Source organism: Podarcis melisellensis, assembly GCF_964234715.1.
Source record: "Podarcis melisellensis genome assembly, chromosome: 16".
NCBI classification, from domain to species: Eukaryota; Metazoa; Chordata; class Lepidosauria; order Squamata; family Lacertidae; genus Podarcis; species Podarcis melisellensis.
In genome coordinates, this window is record NC_138533.1 from 25,391,349 (window position 1) to 25,410,164 (window position 18,816).

Consider the following 18,816-nt stretch of genomic DNA (forward strand, 5'->3'; position numbering starts at 1 on the left):
CCATTGAAAATGTCCCTTCCTAACATTTTACACTTATGCATACCTCAGGGTGCATGTGAGCATGCTCACGCGCTTCCCTCTTGCATCTCAGTGGCCGTCTTTCATCTCCATCCCTGTCGGCATGCATCCCCTGAGTTTGCCATTAGCAGGAATGCCGTTGATGACCACCCGTTGGATTTCATGCACAGATAATAAATTACTTTTCCGCAAGCGGCCCCCTTTCGCCTTTTGTATGATTTCTCAGCTGATTAAACCCTCACAGCTGTTAATCTGATGAGTTGTCAGCAAAGAGGGGGAGGTGTGTTGACTGTGAGCTCTCCTGCATGTAATGGTTTCAAGAAAAGCTGGAAATAGCAGTTTGAGAACAGGAGGACTGTCCCTGGAAACAGCCTGTCCCACGTACAACAACAACAAACAACCTTTTTCTTTGAGACTGAGTCTTAGGTACTGCAAGTAGAGGATGGTCCATTGGGGCAAATGGGGCACTGCCCCACCAACCAGCCCCACAGTCATGGACTGGTTGGACACAGAGGAAGGGTGAGGGGAACCAGCTGGAGAACCACCAAAGGAAGAAGACTCAGAGCCCACGGAGTGGTGGTGGGACACCGATGAGTAGTCAGAGGGAAAAGACTGGGAAAGGGAGGTGTCAGAAGCAGAAGAGGTAATAGGACTTAGTGAACTGGGAGTCTGTGGCAGAGAGACTTCTGGAATCAGAGGCAGAAGATGAAGCAGAAGAGTGGAAGGAAGGAGGCCAAGAGGCAGACATGAGTGAGGCTGGTGGAAGGTCATGGGTGTCTCCCGCTCCTGTGGTGATAAGCTCCCCTCCCACCGGGTCCAACAGAACCAGAAGAGGCATGAAGAGGGTGGATGAGATGTTAACTGTATGCAGGTGCAGTCTCTGGTTGCTTAGGAGAAGCCCTGGAGAGGAAGGGACTTAGATGGCTATGAGAAGGCAGGGACTTTCAGTTTCGGCATGGACTGCAAGGCTATCAAACCTATCCATTCTGAAGGAAATCAGCCCTGAGTGCTCACTGGAAGGACAGATTGTGAAGCTGAGGCTCCAATATTTTGGCCACCTCATGAGAAGAGAAGACTCCCTGGAAAAGACCCTGGTGTTGGGAAAGATGGAGGGCACAAGGAGAAGGGGACGACAGAGGATAAGATGGTTGGACAGTGTTCTCGAAGCTACCAAAATGAGTCTGACCAAACTGCAGGAGGCAGTGGAAGACAGGAGTGCCTGGCATGCTCTGGTCCATGGGGTCACAAAGAGTCGGAAACGACTAAACAACTAAACAACAAAACAAAGACCTGCTCTGCTCATCAGGCCTGGCACTCAACCAAGTCTGTGGAGATCATGTTTTTTTCTAATAAAGAGTTAACTTCAACTATGAATTGTGTAATTACTGACCTGCATGCTTCTGTAACACCCACCACGCTACCTTCCTACTCGTAAGTCCAGGGGATGGCACTACCTATCAGGTTTCTCCTCCTCCTGCTTCTTAGTGTCCCTGTCCCTGTTGTCCAGAACTCAGCAGGGAAGAGTTTGTGCATAAAACTAGTGAGTCAGCTCCACTTGTCATTGGCTTTGGCTCCACCTACTGTTGGCCTCCTGCCTTGCACCCCAACTGCTACCACTGGCCATTCCATCTCAATGTTGGCTTAGTCCCTTTCTCCATATTGCATCTGGAGGTGAAAGCAAGCAGGTACAATCTGCATCAGCAGCGATTCCCAAACTGTGATCCATGAGCTTCATTCCGGTGGTCTGTGGCATATCTGTTATTAAAATTCATATTTAATTAAGATTTTAAATTAAGAACATCAGCACATTGTCCAGCAACCTGTTCTCACAGTGGCAAATCAGATGCCCATAGGAAACCCACAAACAGGACCTCAGCACCAAAATTCCCCTCTATGCCCACTTGACCACTTTGATCTGTGCAACTGACCACATATTACCTGTTCCACATTTGTAAGCACTCAAACTTTTAGTGTGGCAGCACTTACACTATGGAACTCCCTGCCTATTGATATCAGGCAGACCCTTTCACTCTACTCATCTTGCTACCTGCGGAAAACATTCTTGCTTAGGCAAAGCTGAGCCAGACTTGTAGAACGTTGGCATGTGTTTTAACCTGTTTTTAGTCTCTTGTCATTTAAACTTCTTGAATGTCTTAAATCATTGTTAATTCTTCTTATTGATAATTTTATTGTTTTATCATTTTGTAACCCACTCTGTTGTTTTAACAAGGAAGCAATGTATAATTTTTTGAAATAAATAAGTTAGTACACCTCTCCCCCCCCACCTCCTGTCAGCAGGAAGACTTAGCTGGAGGTGTTTTGATTTGTTTGACGGCTTTAAAATTACATACCCTCCAACATTTCTCTGATGTAAATAGGGACTTCCCATTCCATAATGATAAGTTTACTATTTATACCCCACACATACCCCACACTGGGCTGCCCAAGCCACTCTGGGCAGCTTCCAACATATATATTTTTTAATTAGAAAAAAAACCCTTCCCTATAGAGGATTGCCTTCAGACGGCTTGAGGGTTGGATAACTCCATACCCTCTAACATTTCTCCAATGAAAATAGGGACATCCTCAGGAAAAAATGGGACATTCTGGAATCAAATCAGAAGCCAGGACAGCTTCTCTAAATCAGGAACACCCCTAGAAAATAGGGGCACTTGGAGGGTCTGAAAATAATGGCAAATGAAATTTAATTAGAGATACATTGAGTGGATTGGAGACAGGCCATCCACCATGCAGAAACACACCCCACATCTTGCCCTAGATCAGTCCTAGGCTAATGTGATGCTTTCATGCTGCAATATGCAAAAGGCCAAAGGGTTGGCCTTTCTTTAGAAATCCACCCCAAATGTTCTCCTTCATCATACAACTTGTGGTAGATTTGCCAAGTTTGAAATGGCAACAGAGGAGACCAAAGGCATTCCCATTTCTCTCTCTGCTCCTCCAGAACTTGAACAGCCAGCTTGGGACAAGGCCTATTCCACAAACCACCTGACCCAAATCTTGAGAAGCAGCCACTGGAAAAAGTGCAGATCTCTTGATATTTCTATAGGAAAGACTGTCAGTCTCGAGCCTAGTGAAGGGAATCTACTGCTTTAACGCTCTGACATGAGCCTGCTCAAACTCCTTCATGGTCCTCTGCTTTTGAATAAGAGAATAAAAGGTGCATGGATGGGTTAAAAAAGAAGAGGAACAGAGTGCTGGGCTCCATCCTTAGGCTCTGCACTAGAGAAGGTCTCACAGGTTCAGTCCTTGGCATCCCTAAAGGGCTGGTGCCTAGGGGACCATAAGAACGTAAGACAAGCCTTCTAGATCAGGCCAATGGTTCCGGATATGGGATATCGTCTAACTGTGCCATTGGGTTGAATAGGATCCAAAAGGCAGCAGTCTGATTTGTCCTAAAACAATAGGATTCAGAATGCTGCAGTCTGATTGGCCCTAGAACAATAGGATCCGGAATGCAGCAGTCTGATTGGTCCACAGGAGCCACCCAGTCCAGCTCCAGATGGAAGTGAATCCACAACCTGATTGGCCTACAAGTGAATCCTGAAATTAGCCAATCACGTGGGGCCCATTGTGTAAATAATGTATATAAAGCAGACATTCTGGGGAAACTTCCATTCCTATTCAACTCAGTACATAACAGCTATGGACATTTCAGTCACTGCTTTCAGGGCCAGGAAGGAATTTCTCCTCCAAACAGATTGTCCCTGTCTGCGGGTTTTTGCCAGATTACAAGACTACCGCTCTGAACCACTACACCAGACTGGCTCTCGTTGTGGCCTGTTTTGATCCCAATAATGTTGTTCTGAGGTTAACATACTCCTGCTCACATGGCAACACTGTGCAACTGTGGTAGCAGAGAGGGCTGTTTCACTCAGGTCCTGCCTGTGTGCTCTCCACTGGGACATCTGTGAGTGCAGGATCCCGGAGTAGATGAGCCATTGGCCTGATCCAGCAAACAGGCTCTTAAGAGCTTAAGTTGCTTGGCTACGGAAGGCAACTTTTCATAGCACTCGCTTTTCTGATACATCCTCTGAAATGGCCCCTGCTCTCCGTGAAAAACAAAACAGGCACAGCCCCTACAAATCATGACGGGCTCAGCTAGGCTACATATCTCTCCAAGCCATGCAGCTGCTTTCCCCCTCCTGGTAGTTGAAAATTAATTCGCCTTCCCCCTCTCATATGGTTCCATGGGGCACTTACTCCTAATGCCTGAAATCAAACCCAAATGGATTACAGCTACCGAGTCATGTTCATCCACTCCCAGATATTCCTTGCGAACTTGTCACTGGACTTCTGGCCGGCCACTGCAAGATCAGGATACTGGGCAATTCTAGGAATAGATGGGCCACTGGCCTGATCTGGCTGACTCTCTGTATGATGTTGCCAGAGGTGGGAGAAATATTTCCAGTTCCACTAATTATTATTATTTATACCTCGCCCTCCCCGGCCAAAGCCAGGCTCAGGGCAGCTAGCACCAATAAAATTACAATAAAAACATAATGGGTGGGGGGACCAATTTAAAATACAGGTTAAAATGCAATTTAAAATGCAGCCTCATTTTAAAAGTAGCCCATAGGTCAAAACTGTAAGGGGAGGGAAACATAAGGGTCAGACTGAGTCCAAATCAAAGGCCAGGCGGAACAGCTCTGTCTTGCAGGCCCTGCGGAAAAATGTCAAGTCCCGCAAGGCCCTAGTCTCTTGTGACAGAGTGTTCCACCAAGTCAAGGCCAGTACTGAAAAGGCCCTGGCCCTAGTTGAGACTAATCTAACCATCTTGCGACTTGGGACCTCCAAAGTGTTGTCATTTGTGGACCTTAAGGTCCTCCGTGGGGCAGTCCCGCAGATACATGGGTCTTAGGCCGCATAGGGCTTTAAAGGTCAAAACCAGCACCTTAAATCTGACTCTGTACTCCACCGGGAGCCAGTGCAGTTGGTAAAGCACAGGATGGATGTGATCCCGTGGCAAGGACCCTGTAAGGAGCCTCACTGTGGCATTCTGCACCCACTGGAGTTTCTGGGTCAGCTTCAAGGGCAACCCCATGTAGAGCGAGTTACAATAATCAAGCCTGGAGGTGACTGTCGCATGGATCACTGTGGCCAGATCAGGGCAAGAAAGGTAAGGGAGATGGATACGGCAGAGATGGGAAAATGCCACCTTTGCTGTGGCTGCAACCTGCGCCTCCATGGAAAGGGAGGCATCGAAGGTTACACGCAAACTCTCCATATTGTGCTCTCCATAGCACAATAATGTGCTACTCCTGAGATGGAAGTTCTCGGCAGAAAGCTTTCAGTTCAAATTGGGGGGCGCATAAAGAGGGATGGGAATTTCCCATCAAATTTCAGGAGAGGGTGACATTTGCTTAGCTGCGAACAGCAGTGGATTTGGGGCTCTCAAAGTTCAGCCGCACTCTGTACGACGCTGACATTTGGTGGGTGTCTCCCCCACCTCTCTCATTCCATTCTGCAGTGCTGTTGTGCCCCCCCCCCGGAGTGTAGTGCCCATTAGGATTGGCCCGGGCACAATACCCTAAAACTGCCTCTGCTGGGAAGCCAAATAGAAAAACTCCCTGCCACCAGAGACCCTCCAGCAGGACTATCTCACCTCCCATCTCTAGAAGGTCCCATCAGAGGAATGATATGGCATATCACATAGATTTACTTCAGAGGATTGGGGGGGGTTTCCCCACCCTTCCTAACTCTTCAATCCTCTTTTGGGGATGGACAGCAACTTTATATAAAATATTTGTGATGCTTTGTGATATTATGGTTTTCCCAGTAGTGATGTATGGAAGTGAGAGCTGGACCATAAAGAAGAAAGCTGGACCATAAAGAAGGCTGATCATCGAAGAATTGATGCCTTTGAATTATGGTGCTGGAGGAGACTCTTGAGAGTCCCATGGACTGCAGGAAGATCAAACCTCTCCATACTGAAGGAAATCAACCCTGAGTGCTCACTGGAAGGACAGATTGTGAAGCTGAGGCTCCAGTACTTTGGCCACCTCATGAGAAGAGATGACTCCCTGGAGAAGACCCTGATGTTGGGAAAGATGGAGGGCACAAGGAGAAGGGGGCAACAGAGGACGAGATGGTTGGATAGTGTTTTCGAGGCTACCAGCATGAGTTTGACCAAACTGCGGGAGGCAGTAGAGGACAGAGGTGCCTGGCGTTCTCTGGTCCATGGGGTCACGAAGAGTCGGACACGACTAAACGACTAAACAACAACAACAACGTGATATTATATTTTTAAATTATTCTGAATCTGAGGGTGTTCACACAGAAAAATCTGTGCTATATATGAGGTTGCTTTAGACCACATTAGATGGCTGGTCCATCTAGGTGAGCGATGGGGAAACCTATATTTGTAGGCAGAGATCCCCCAGCACCTTCCCTAAGCCAGGCATGTCCAACAGGTAGGTGTACTGGTAGATCAGTGGACACCTGTGGTAGATCACTGGTAGATCACTAGCTCCCCCCAAAGAAGCTCAACAACTTCAACCTGAAACCCCCAAAACAGGGCTTTCCTCCTCCCTAAGAAAAGCTCAACACTTTGACCTGAACCCCCCAAAAGGGCTCTGCCAGATCACTGCCAGTTTTTAACTCTATGAGTAGATTGCAGTCTCTTGGGAGTTGGCCACCCGTGCCCTAAGTCTATCTGCTGCTTTATTCTAGCCCAGGACTGCCCCCTCCAACATGCATTAGATCTTCAAGGTCTCAGATAGAGGCTTTATCCATTGTCACCACCTGGGATCCTTGTAGATGGTGATTTATTTATTCATTACAATTATATGAATCCGGCGTTTCCATAATGCACCACTGTTTCGTCACCTCATACTCAGCTTTTCTGTAAACGGAAAAAACCGCCCCAGATTTTGTAACCTTTCCTCACAACGGAAGTTGCTTAATGTACCGCTTCCAAGCAGTGCATCTAAGCTAAGCAGTGTACAAAATCCAAGACAGGTTGAAATGCAAATCTCAGTTATATACGGATGTATGAGCTCCACGCCTTAAGTTCTAGTGAATCAGGCAATGGTGCAGAGGGGGTGGATAGGATGGCATGCCGGGTTGCTCTGCTGTCAATCTGCCATTTACCTCTCCATATGGATAGCAGGGGTGGGTGTTCACACATGCCCAAACGCGGAGATCTCGTTTTAGAGCTGGAGGGAGCTAAGCTGTGAACTTTCAAAGAGGCCATCCCACCCAACTCCAGGTGGGCCGTGGGTGGCAAATCATAGCTGGGACAGAGAAAGTTTAATTGTGAATGATGGGAAGGGGGCAGAACAACAGGTAATATATATTCTTGATGGAGGTGGGGAATGTATTCTCAGCCTAAGGGCTGCATTCCCTTTGGAATAGGGTTGTCATACGTCCCGATGTCTGGGATTCAAATGGTGAAATAAGCGTCCTGGGGAAATATAAAAAAAATGGCAAAATGCCCAGGGTTTTTTCCAATAGAACCAGGAAGTGTGTGAACATCACTCTTAGACTTTTCAGGGCAATCCGCCCCCCCCCCCAAAAAAAAGCTCAATAAATTTTGTGGCTAGATTTTTACTTCTTGAAATATGGCAACCCTACTTTTGGGCAACCCTTTGTAGGCCAACCGGCAATGGTGGGTGGAGCAACAACATACCCTCCAAGTGTCTCTGTTTACTAAGGACAGTCCCAGAATTACAAAAGCCATCCCGGCTTCTGGTTTGATCCTGAAATGTCCCTATTTCCCCTGCCAGCATCCCCAGCACCGAGCTCAGGGAGGCGGATGAGCCGGCACTTGTCCCAAATGGTTGCAGCTGTGAGGGACCATCTCATCACTTCTCTGTGGCCTCTCCATGGCTGCTGCTGCCGGCATCCTACCTTGGGCAGCTCATAGCAGCTTCTGGAGGGCAGGGGAGTAGAGGGGGAGGCTGCAGACACCCAGGCCTGGCACTGCATGTTGTGCAATGCTGGAGTGAATATGCTGCTGTCCAGAGCCGGATTTAGGTTTGATGAAGCCCTTAGCTACTGAAGGTAATGGGGCCCTTTCTATGTCCAGCTGTCCTTTGTCAACAACAGATTGTCGCTGTTTTTTGTGTTGAATATATGCTATATGGTAATTTACGTACCCAATAGGTATCTAAATCCATTTGCACATGTTGCCATCTGTAATGGTTGTGAGGGGTTACTTGTGCGTAAATTGCCTTCAGTTTAGTTAGTTTGCTTGCCCAACCATGCTTAGGGTCAGAGCTCGCCCTCCGTGACATGTTAGTCACTTGCAGAATCCGAAAGTGGGCGTCTCTTGAACCTCTTCCAGCATAAAAGCTGTTTGACCCCGAGTCTCCTCCTATGTTCCCTGCGCGGAACGCGTCTGCGCAAGTAAGGGGAAGGCAGGGGCGTCCCAGCGCTCTCTCCACTGGTTTCGGGTGAAGGGTCTTGGAGCCCTGTCACCAATTCCTCCATCTCCCTCTCTTCTCTATGGGTGTTACGCTGAAATCCTTCCCCCCTGCTAGTCCCCTCTCCGGCATCGCTCGGGAGCCCTGCCTCCGTTTCTTGCTCTGATGGCAGTTCCCTGACACCATCCAACCAGTCCATGCAGAATGTAGGCACCCTATATAGAGAAATGAACAAACCAGTGATATTTTAGGGAGCAGGCGGAGCCCCTTACTTACATCATAGGAGCCGACACAACACAAAACACTGTTGCTGCATGTAGGTTTTATGTTATTTGTTCTTTTATCTTATATTTTGGAAATGTACATCCAGTGGGTTTTTTTCTTTATTTTTGGGGGGGCCCCAAGAGAGTGGGGCCCTAAACTATAGCTTGTTTAGCTTATACGTAAATCCGGCACTGCTGCTGTCCCAGATGGGGATCAAACTTGCAACCTTGGCATTATAAGCACCATGCTCTAATCTACTGAGCTATCCAGATAGAGCAATAAGAGGGACTCCTTTTTCAAAAGTGTGTGCGAAAGGTATGATTATTTATTTTGACACCTTTTACAGGGGGGGGGGGGATTCCATGCAAAAATGAGCTTCTTCTGAGATTTGCACACCAAAACACTGGTGATTATTATTTTTTTGCCAGGCCTCTTAAAAAGAGGGGGATGCAGAGATGCAAAGAACTAAAGACCGGGGGAAAACAAGTAACTCAAATGAAAACTGATGGGTTCATCCATCCATTATCCTCCCCCCTCCCCCCCACCTTGCTCCCCACCCCCGCTTCCTGGTGCACACTTTATTAAAAAATGATGGTTGGTACAAAAAAAAAGGAGAAAAAAATTTAAAACCCTAAGCAGGTGGAGGGTTAATTAAATTAAAGGCCTTTCTAAAGAGGAGGCAATTAGAGCATTGATCACAAGAAGTGCCAAGTTAATTGGGCATGTGACACATTGACATTTCTTCAGGATCAATAAAGCCCACAACACCTTCAAAGAGATCTTCCTCAAGCACCACAGAAACCACAGTGGGGTCAAACGCACAATAAATCCCTGGAGCTGATTATAGCTCCTGGCTTCTTTCATGTTTTCTCAATGCCGGAAAACGGCCTGATTGAGGGGGGGTGGCAGTTTCTTTCTCACCTGCCCCTCCATCTCCCTTTCCTGAATGTGGCGTTCCTAGAAGTCTTTGATGGGTCCGATCAAGTCCTCTTTGGGGCTTTTTTCAATAGAGGGAAAATCTCATCAGCTTCTGTCAACGAGGCTCTCTGTTCTCAGGGCCTTAGAATTCTTCTTTTAATCAAATACAAGTCAATTAGCAACACACCAGCAACCACGGGTTGGATCTGACTGCAACCCTACTCAGAGTAGGCTGATTGGGAACATTATTAATGATGTTTTATTTGCTTTTCGACCCAAAGGGAACCACGCCCATTCATTTCAGTGGGTCTACTCTGAATAGGACGGATGTTCCGATTAACCCTAGATCTCTATGCCTTCTGTTTGAACACCGGGGATTGGGCCCGCAACTCACACCAAGCAAAGAACCTCACTGGAGAAAGTGATCAAAGAGATGCCTTTCATATTTCCTCTTTTGTTTTATCTGATACTTTAAAGAGAAGCATCTTTTATTTTAAAAAAATAGTTGTAATGAAATGAAATCTGTTTGTCCTGAAAATGTCTGAAAGGAGAAGCAAGTCACTTAAATTTGGCAGGGAGTTGAAATGGAACCAAGAGCCAATTCGGATGTTCAAAAGGACAGGTTTTGAAATCCCAGATCACTCAAGCTTTGGGATTTCCTGTGTTGAATGGAGATGTGCAGGTCTTGTCCTGGGTGTAACTGAGTGCTTCCAAGTTCATCTCTCAAACACAGACTTCACACAGACCTTGCTTCAGGTGTGCTGTGATCTGGCCTCAGAGCTCTTAGACACATCTGGGCATGGGGCATCCCTTAGGAATGCACACCTAGGACTATGCCCGGCATCATCAACACTAGAAGGAGAGCATAGGTGTATCACAGCTAGTCTAGCACTGAAATATTTCTAAAAGTGAAAATTCGGACACAAATGTTGATGAGCTTTTTTTGACCAAAGTTGTTGAAATTTGCCAATTTGTCTCTCCTCAATTAAGCATCGTATAAACCTTGCTAAATAAAAGGAAAGGAAAGGAAAGGTAAAGGTAAAGGTACCCCTGACCGTTAAGTCCAGTCGTGGACGACTCTGGGGTTGCGGAGCTCATCTCACTCTATAGGCCGAGGGAGCCAGTGTTTGTTCACAGACAGCTTCTGGGTCATGTGGCCAGCATGACTAAGCCACTTCTGGCAAACCAGAGCAGTGCACGGAAGCACCATTTACCTTCCTGCTGGAGCGGTACCTATTTATCTACTTGCACTTTGAGGTGCTTTCGAACTGCTAGGTTGGCAGGAGCAGGGACCGAACAACAGGAGCTCACTCCATCACAGGGATTCGAATCGCTGACCTTCTGATCGGCAAGCCCAAGGCTCTGTGGTTTAGACCACAGCGCACTGCTTTCATGATCGTTTTATGCTGCATTTCTCTAGTTTTTTCTGCTCATTTCTCATACTTTTGATTGTAGTTTTGATTGTCATTGTATTTTACCCATTTTTCAAAACAAAAATAAAAAATAAAAATTGAACTACCTAGCTAATTAAGCAGTGAACATTAATGCAAAAATAAATGTGCAAGCAAATAATCATGGCGAATCCTGGAGATGCATGACTTTTGATACTAAAAATTGATATATTTAGGACCCACTTTATTTCTGTGATTTTAAGCAGGTTTAAAACCGTTTAAGTGGATTAAAACTGTTGTTAAAATTGTGTTTTAATTGTTGTAACCCACCCAGGTGAAGGGCAGGTAATTAATAATCATAACCACAAGGATCACAATTTTTAAAAATCTGCAAACCGGCCGGCTAATTAGATGGTGCGCATAAACGCCAAAAACAAACAAGCAAGCAAATAAATGAGCAGACGAATAAACATGGTTCCTTCTACGTGTGCTGCAAAGGCCACTAGGTAACTCAGGGAGAGCCTGGGCCAGAAAGTGGAATCAATCATTACAAAAGGAGCTTCCATGACAAAACTATTAAAGCTTTTCTTTTTATTGCCTGTTGTGGCTGTCAGGACAGTTGAAACATCTGCGAGTTATTTCCCTCTGTAGCCCAATAGTTATTAAGATGCCCATTACATTGTTTCCTGAAGAAGCAATCTCAGGCGCACGCAGGGGCGGCAGGCAGCGATCGCACCTCCGTCGCAGTTAAGGCAGCTGATTGCCAAAGGAGAAAAGCCATCTGACCAAGATTTCACGCAGCTCAGACCAGGCAATGACTCTGAACTCGTTTTTAATGCACGTTATTGCTCATTGTATTGCCGTTAAGCCTCCGGGGGACATCGGCAGGGGCATGTGTGTGTGTCTGTGTGTTTATCCTGCAAATGGAGAAGGCACACTTCATAAATCCGATGCACAAACAATATGTAAATGCTTCCCATAAACAATTAATCACAAATGCGCCAGGCTGGTAATGTACGTACATTTAGGATCCTGCATATCTTGGCAGCAGGGAGCTCTTGGGGGCAGGGAAGGAGAGCCAAGGTGAGGCAACCTGCTTACAGCTGCAGGGAAGTGTGTGGTACACTATAGTGGTTAGAGCAGCAGGAAGGAATCTCAGGCCTCACACTGAATGTCTCCCAGTACGTTTCTGAGCACAATTCAAAGTGTTGGTGCTGACCTTTAAAGCCCTAAATGGCCATGATCCAGTGTATCTGAAGGAGCGTCTCCACCCCCATCGTTCTACCCGGACACTGAGGTCCAGCTCCGAGGGCCTTATGACAGTTCCCTCACTGCGAGAAGCCAAGTTACCGGGAACCAGGCAGAGGGCCTTCTCGGCAGTGGCGCCCTCCCTGTGGAATGCCCTCCCACCAGATGTCAAAGAGAACAACAACTACCAGACTTTAAAAGACATCTGAAGGCAGCCCTGTTTAGGGAAGCTTTTAATGTTTGCTGTATTACAGTATTTTAGTATTTCAAGTGGTTTCAAGTGCCAAGCTAAGATTAGGTTCAACCCTCGACTCGGCTAAGAACCTCACTGGGTGATTCTTGGGACATTGCAGTGTCTCAGCCTAACCCACCTCACAGGGCTGTTGTGAGGACAAAATGGGGAGGAAGGAAACTATATACAGTGGTACCTTAGGTTAAGTACTTAATTCATTCCGGAAGTCTGTCCTTAACCTGAAACTGTTCTTAACCTGAAGCACCACTTTAGCTAATGGGGCCTCCCGCTGCCGCCACGCTGCCGCAGCACAATTTCTGTTCTCATCCTGAAGCAAAGTTCTTAACCCGAGGTACTATTTCTGGGTTAGCAGAGTGTGTAACCTGAAGCGAATGTAACCTGAAACGTATGTAACCTGAGGTACCACTGTATGCTGCCTTGACCTCCTTACTGAAAAAGCTACAATACAGTCATACCTCAGGTTAAATATGCTTCAGGTTGAGCGTTTTCAGGTTACACTCCATGGCGACTCAGAAGTAACGGAACACGCTACTTCCGGGTTTCGCTGCTCGCGCATGTGCAGATGCTCAAAATGACATCACAAGCATGCACAGAAGCGGCAAACCGCGACCCGTGCACACGCAGACACGGGTTGCATTCGCTTCAGGATGTGAACGGGGCTCTGGAACAGATCCCATTTGCATCCAGAGGTACCACTGTTAATGAAAAATTCTAGCCAGGCACAAACATTCAGAGAGGATACAACGTCAAATTGGTGAGGTGTCTTGCCTATGGAGAATTCCAAGGGCCGGATAGAGGCCTTCATCTGGCCCTTGGGAACCAAGCTTCCTCACCCCTGCACTAACTTGGCGACATTCCCTCCATGCCATCTTTCTCCTGCAATCTGCCCATTCCACATTTCCTCTGATAAAGTAATTCTTTTTTCCCTTTTCTTTTTTTTTAACCGTGTGTCTATGGAAGGAGAAAAATACGGCACAATTACACATTTTTATGATGCACCTTTCACGGCTTATCGCAAAGCTGGGCACATAAAAAAATGAATTGCATAAATTTTAAGGACGTTTAATACACGCACAGTTAAAATCGTGCAGCAACAGCAATAGGAAACAGGTGTGTGCTTGGAGAGAGATTTAAACCCCCAACGTGAGATGTGCTCAGGAGATGGTGGGCTGGGACATGGGTTCGTGGTCAGAGTAGGGGTTCCACACTCACCTTTCAGGAGCCAATTATTCCTCATGCAAAATGTAAGCCTCCAGATACCCTTAATAATTGTAACCACATTCATTTGTTTTGTTTTATTCCTATAGCACTCTTCATCCGAGGATCACAGGACAGTTAACAATATAGAAACACAAAAATATGATGGCAAAATTCCAAGGCAGCAGAAAAGACTATTTATGTAGGCGACCACGGCTGCGCGGACATTATTGGCCCAGAGATGGAAAGAAGATAAAGTCCTGTCAGGGAACTGCCATCAGCGCCGGAGGGAGAGAGCAAAAGCCAGAGGGATTCCAGAGAGCGTTCAGGGATTGGGAGAAGCAGCCCATCTTCTGGGGAAGAGAATCAGCGTAACACCAGTGCAGAAGGGGGGGCAGATGGGGAAGCGGCGAGGCGGTCCCATGACTCCTTGCCTGGGACCAGCGGGGAGAGTAGGGGTCCTCCGTTGCCCACGCCCTCCCTGCGCAGAAGGCTTTCGCGCAGAGAGAGTAGGAGGAGACTAGGCGTCAAAGAGCTTCTTTGCTAGAAGAAGTTTAAGAAACACCCACTGACGGATTCTGCCAGCGATTGAGTCAGCCACGGGTGAGTGGCTGTCCGGACAGAAAAGGTTCACTTAGGCAACCTAGCCAGGTGTTTGCACCCAGCACCGGCTTACGCACGAGCAACCCCTAGAACCATTACAAGTCCCTACCAGGGAGAAGAAAGGCAGATCAAGTTGATGGATTATGCTGAAACGGCTAAAATGACCGGGAGAATCAGAAATCAGGAAGACCAGAATTTTAATAAGGAATGGGGGGAATTTTATAACTTATCTTGAAGTCCATTGTAAACAGTTAAAATTGTTAGTAGGATTGGAATATCACTTGTGCAGTGGTACTTAATTCGTTCCGGAGGTCCGTTCTTAACCTGAAACTGTTCTTAACCCAAGGTACCACTTTAGCTAATGGGGCCTCCTGCTGCTGCTGCGTCACAACCGTGTGATTTCTGTTCTCATCCTGAAGCAAAGTTCTTAATCCGAGGTACTATTTCTGGCTTAGCGGAGTTTGTAACCTGAAGCGTCTGTAACCTGAAGCGTCTGTAATCTGAGGTACCACTGTAGTTTGATGGTGAATTCTGGACCCAACAGAGACGTAAAAGATTTGAATCATCATAAAAGATGCAGGAGGAAAGGATTAATAAAAGGACCCACAAAGGGGAGGATGGAAGTCCAGGCAATTCCTTGGAATCTTGTTTTTATGATCTATGTTCGATATATGGCTGTAAAATTTTAATCTGAAAAGCCAAATAAACAAATTTTAAAAAAGAGAAGAAACACAAAAATACATCTAGCTACATGTAGGTAGCCGTGTTGGTCTGCCGTAGTTGAAACAAACAAACAAAAAAAATTCCTTCCAGTAGCACCTTAAAAAGGTAAAGGGACCGCTGACTATTTGGTCCAGTCATGGCCAACTCTGGGGTTGCGGCGCTCATCTCACTTTATTGGCCGAGGGAGCTGGCTTACAGCTTCCGGGTCATGTGGCCAGCATGACTAAGCCGCTTCTGGCGAACCAGAGCAGCGCACAGAAACACCGTTTACCTTCCCGCTGGAGTGGTACCTATTTATCCACTTGCACTTTGACGTGCTTTCAAACTGCGAGGTTGGCAGGAGCAGGGACCGAGCAACGGGAGCTCACCCCATCACGGGGATTCAAACCACCGACCTTCTGATTGGCAAGTCCTAGGCTCTGTGGTTTAACCCACAGCACTACCCATAGCACCTTAGAGACCAACTAAGTTTGTTATTGGTATGAGCTTTTGTGTACATGCACACTTCTTCAGATATGAAAATATCTAAGGTGCTACTGGAAGGATTTTTTAAATTATTATTTTTTGTTGTTACAAAAATACATAACATCCTAGAAAGAAGTGACAAGTGGGGCGCCGCAGGGTTCTGTCTTGGGCCCGTTGATGTTCAATGCCTTTATAAAAGACTTGGATGGAGCTGCTGAGGGGATGCTCATCAGTTTTGCAAATGACACCAAACAGAGAGGAGTAGCCAGTGCTGCTGAAGACGGGATCAGGAATCGAAATGAACATAACAGGTTGGAGAACAGAGTCCAAACTAACAAAATAAATTTCAATAGGGACAAATGTAAGGTTCGGCAGAAAGAACCAGCTGCACAAATATAAGTTGGGGGACACCTGGCTTACCAGTAAGCAGTACATGTGAAAAGGATCTCTGGGCTTAGAGGACCACAAACCTAACATGAGTCAACAGTATGATGCAGCAGCAAAGAAAAGCTAATGCTGTCCTAGGCTACATTAACAGAAGTTTAGTGTCCCAGTCAAGTGAAGTCATAGTACTGCTCTATTCTGCCTTGGTTTACCACTGGATCTAGTTCTGGGCACCACAATCTGAGAAGGATATTGACAAACTGGAACGTATGCAGAGGAGGGTGACCAAGATGATAAAGAGTATAGGACTGCTACAAATACCTGTTGGAAATGTAAAGAAAAAGAAGGCACCTTTGTGATATGTGGTGGACGTGTAAGAGAACAAAAGCATTCATTTTAAAAAATGTTTAAAATAACATTTGTGGAAAAACCAGAAGCTTTTTTATTAGGAATTATAGGTGCAGAAATACTAAAGGAGCAGAAAAGGTTATTTATGTGTGCGATGACAGCTGCGTGGATACTTTTAGCCCAGAGATGGAAGGAAGAAAAACTCCCTACCAAAGAAGAATGGTTGACAAGGAGGGAAGTCTAAGGGTTCATGGGAACTCTATATTTTATTTTATATTTCATCGGGGAGAGAATCGCACCCTGAGGCACTCCACACACCAAGGGGGAGAATTGTCATCGCACCACTCCTTGGTGTGTGGAGTGCCTCAGGGTGCGATTCTCTCCCCGATGCTTTTTAACATCTTTATGCGCCTCCTCGCCCAGCTTGTCCGGAGTTTTAGGCTGGGTTGCCATCAGTATGCCGATGACACCCAACTCTATTTGTTGATGGACGGCCATCCTGACTCGGCCCCAGATACACTGACCAGATGTCTGGAAGCTGTGGCTGGATGGTTACGTGGGAGCCGGTTGAAGTTAAATCCTTCGAAGACAGAGGTCCTCTGGCTGGGACAGAGCGATATGGGATTGAGGGGGCAACTCCCATCTCTTGCCGGGGTGCAATTAATGCCAGCATCGTCCGTCAAGAGTTTGGGTGTAATCTTCGATACCTCCCTCTCTATGGAGGCGCAGATTGCAGCTATAACAAAGGCAGCATTTTTTCATCTCCGCCAAGCTAAGCAGTTGGCTCCTTATCTCTCTCGCCCTGACCTAGCCACTGTGATCCACGCGACGGTCACCTCCAGACTGGATTATTGTAACTCACTCTACGTGGGGCTGCCCTTGAGACTGACCCAGAAACTCCAGTGGGTGCAGAATGCCGCGGCAAGACTCCTTATGGGGTCTTCGCTGTGAGATCATATTCATCCGGTACTATACCAGCTGCACTGGCTCCCGGTGGAGTACAGGATCAGGTTTAAGGTATTGGTTTTAACCTTTAAAGCCCTATACGGCCTAGGACCCTCGTACCTATGGGACCGCCTCTCCTGGTATGTCCCACAGAGAAATTTACGGTCTGCAAATAAAAACATCCTAAAGATCCCAGGCCACAGAGAGGTTAGGCTGGCCTCAACTAGAGCCAGGGCTTTCTCAGCCACGGCTCCAATCTGGTGGAATGCTCTGTCACAAGAGACTAGGGCCCTGCGGGACCTGACATCTTTCTGCAAGGCCTGCAAGACAGAGCTGTTCCACCAGGCCTTTGGTCAGGGCGCAGCCTGACTCCCTCCTCTGGCAATCTGCACAGAATTTTGCTTGATGGTTGCCATTAATTTGATTTTAATTTGATTTTAATTAATTTTAGAATGAATGTTTTTAGAATGTTGGACTATTTTGATTGTTGTTAGCCGCCCTGAGCCCAGCTGCGGCTGGGGAGGACGGGATATAAATAATTATTGTTGTTGTTGTTGTTGTTGTTGTTGTTGTTGTTGTTGATTATCACTTGTGTCTGAATGTAAATTCTGTTTGTAAAACCAAATATTAAAAACTTATGGGAAAAAAGAGTCAACAGCCTTATAAGGAACGGTTGAGGGAGCTGGGTATGTTTAGCCTGGTAAAGAGGACACTAAGAGGCGATATAACAGCCATCTTCAAACATCTCAAGGGCTGTCAAATGGAAGATGGAGCAAGCTTGTTTTCTCCTAGGACTTGAACCAATGGCTTCAAGGTAAAGGTAAAGGACCCCTGGATGGTCAAGTCTAGTCAAAGGCAACTATTGGGTGTGGTCTCATCTCGCTTCAGGCCAAGGGAGTCCGCGTTTGTCCGCAGACAGCTTTCTGGGTCTGCAAGTTACAAGAAATGGCTTCAAATTACAAGAAAAGGGATTCCAACTAAAGATCAGGAACAACCTTCCACCTGTTCAGCTGTGGAACAGGTGGTGGGTTCTCCTTCTTTAGAGGTTTTTCAGCAAGAGTTGGGTGGTCATCTGTCATGTATGATGTAGCTGAGATTCCTGCATTGTAGGCAGTTGGAGTTGGTGACCCTCGGGGTCCCTTCCAACGCTACAATTCTCTTTCCTAATTGATCAACAGCCTGGAGCAATGTCTAAAAGATTCCAAAGCTTTTTCTTCCGCCTCCCTTTTCTTTCTCATAAGGCATGCTAGCATTCCTTATACAAAGGAAAGGAAAACCTGGCCACTAGCCCAGTGATGTAGTTGATGCATTCACAGTAAGGGTAATAATATACAGCCATCCCTTTTCTGTTTCCTGACTCATTGGAAACCTCCAGACAGAAATCCCTCTGACCGAAAGCAGGCCCCGGGCAAAGAGGCGTGGGCGGATGAGCTAAGAGAGTCCCCCAACTTCAGGCCCTGAGGCACACTCTGCCAAAACACTGATCTGGAGAGTCCCAAGTGAGGAAGGGCCTGGGGCAGGTGCCAGGGCTTGAGTCTCATGCTGCGTGGGGAGGCCGCTCATCTAGACATCGAGGGACACCTGGGTGCTCCCGCTTCAAAAGGCAGCAGCAGAGATGAATGGAAACCTCAGGTGTTACCTCGCAGGCTGCTCTGTGACAATGAATTAAACATGG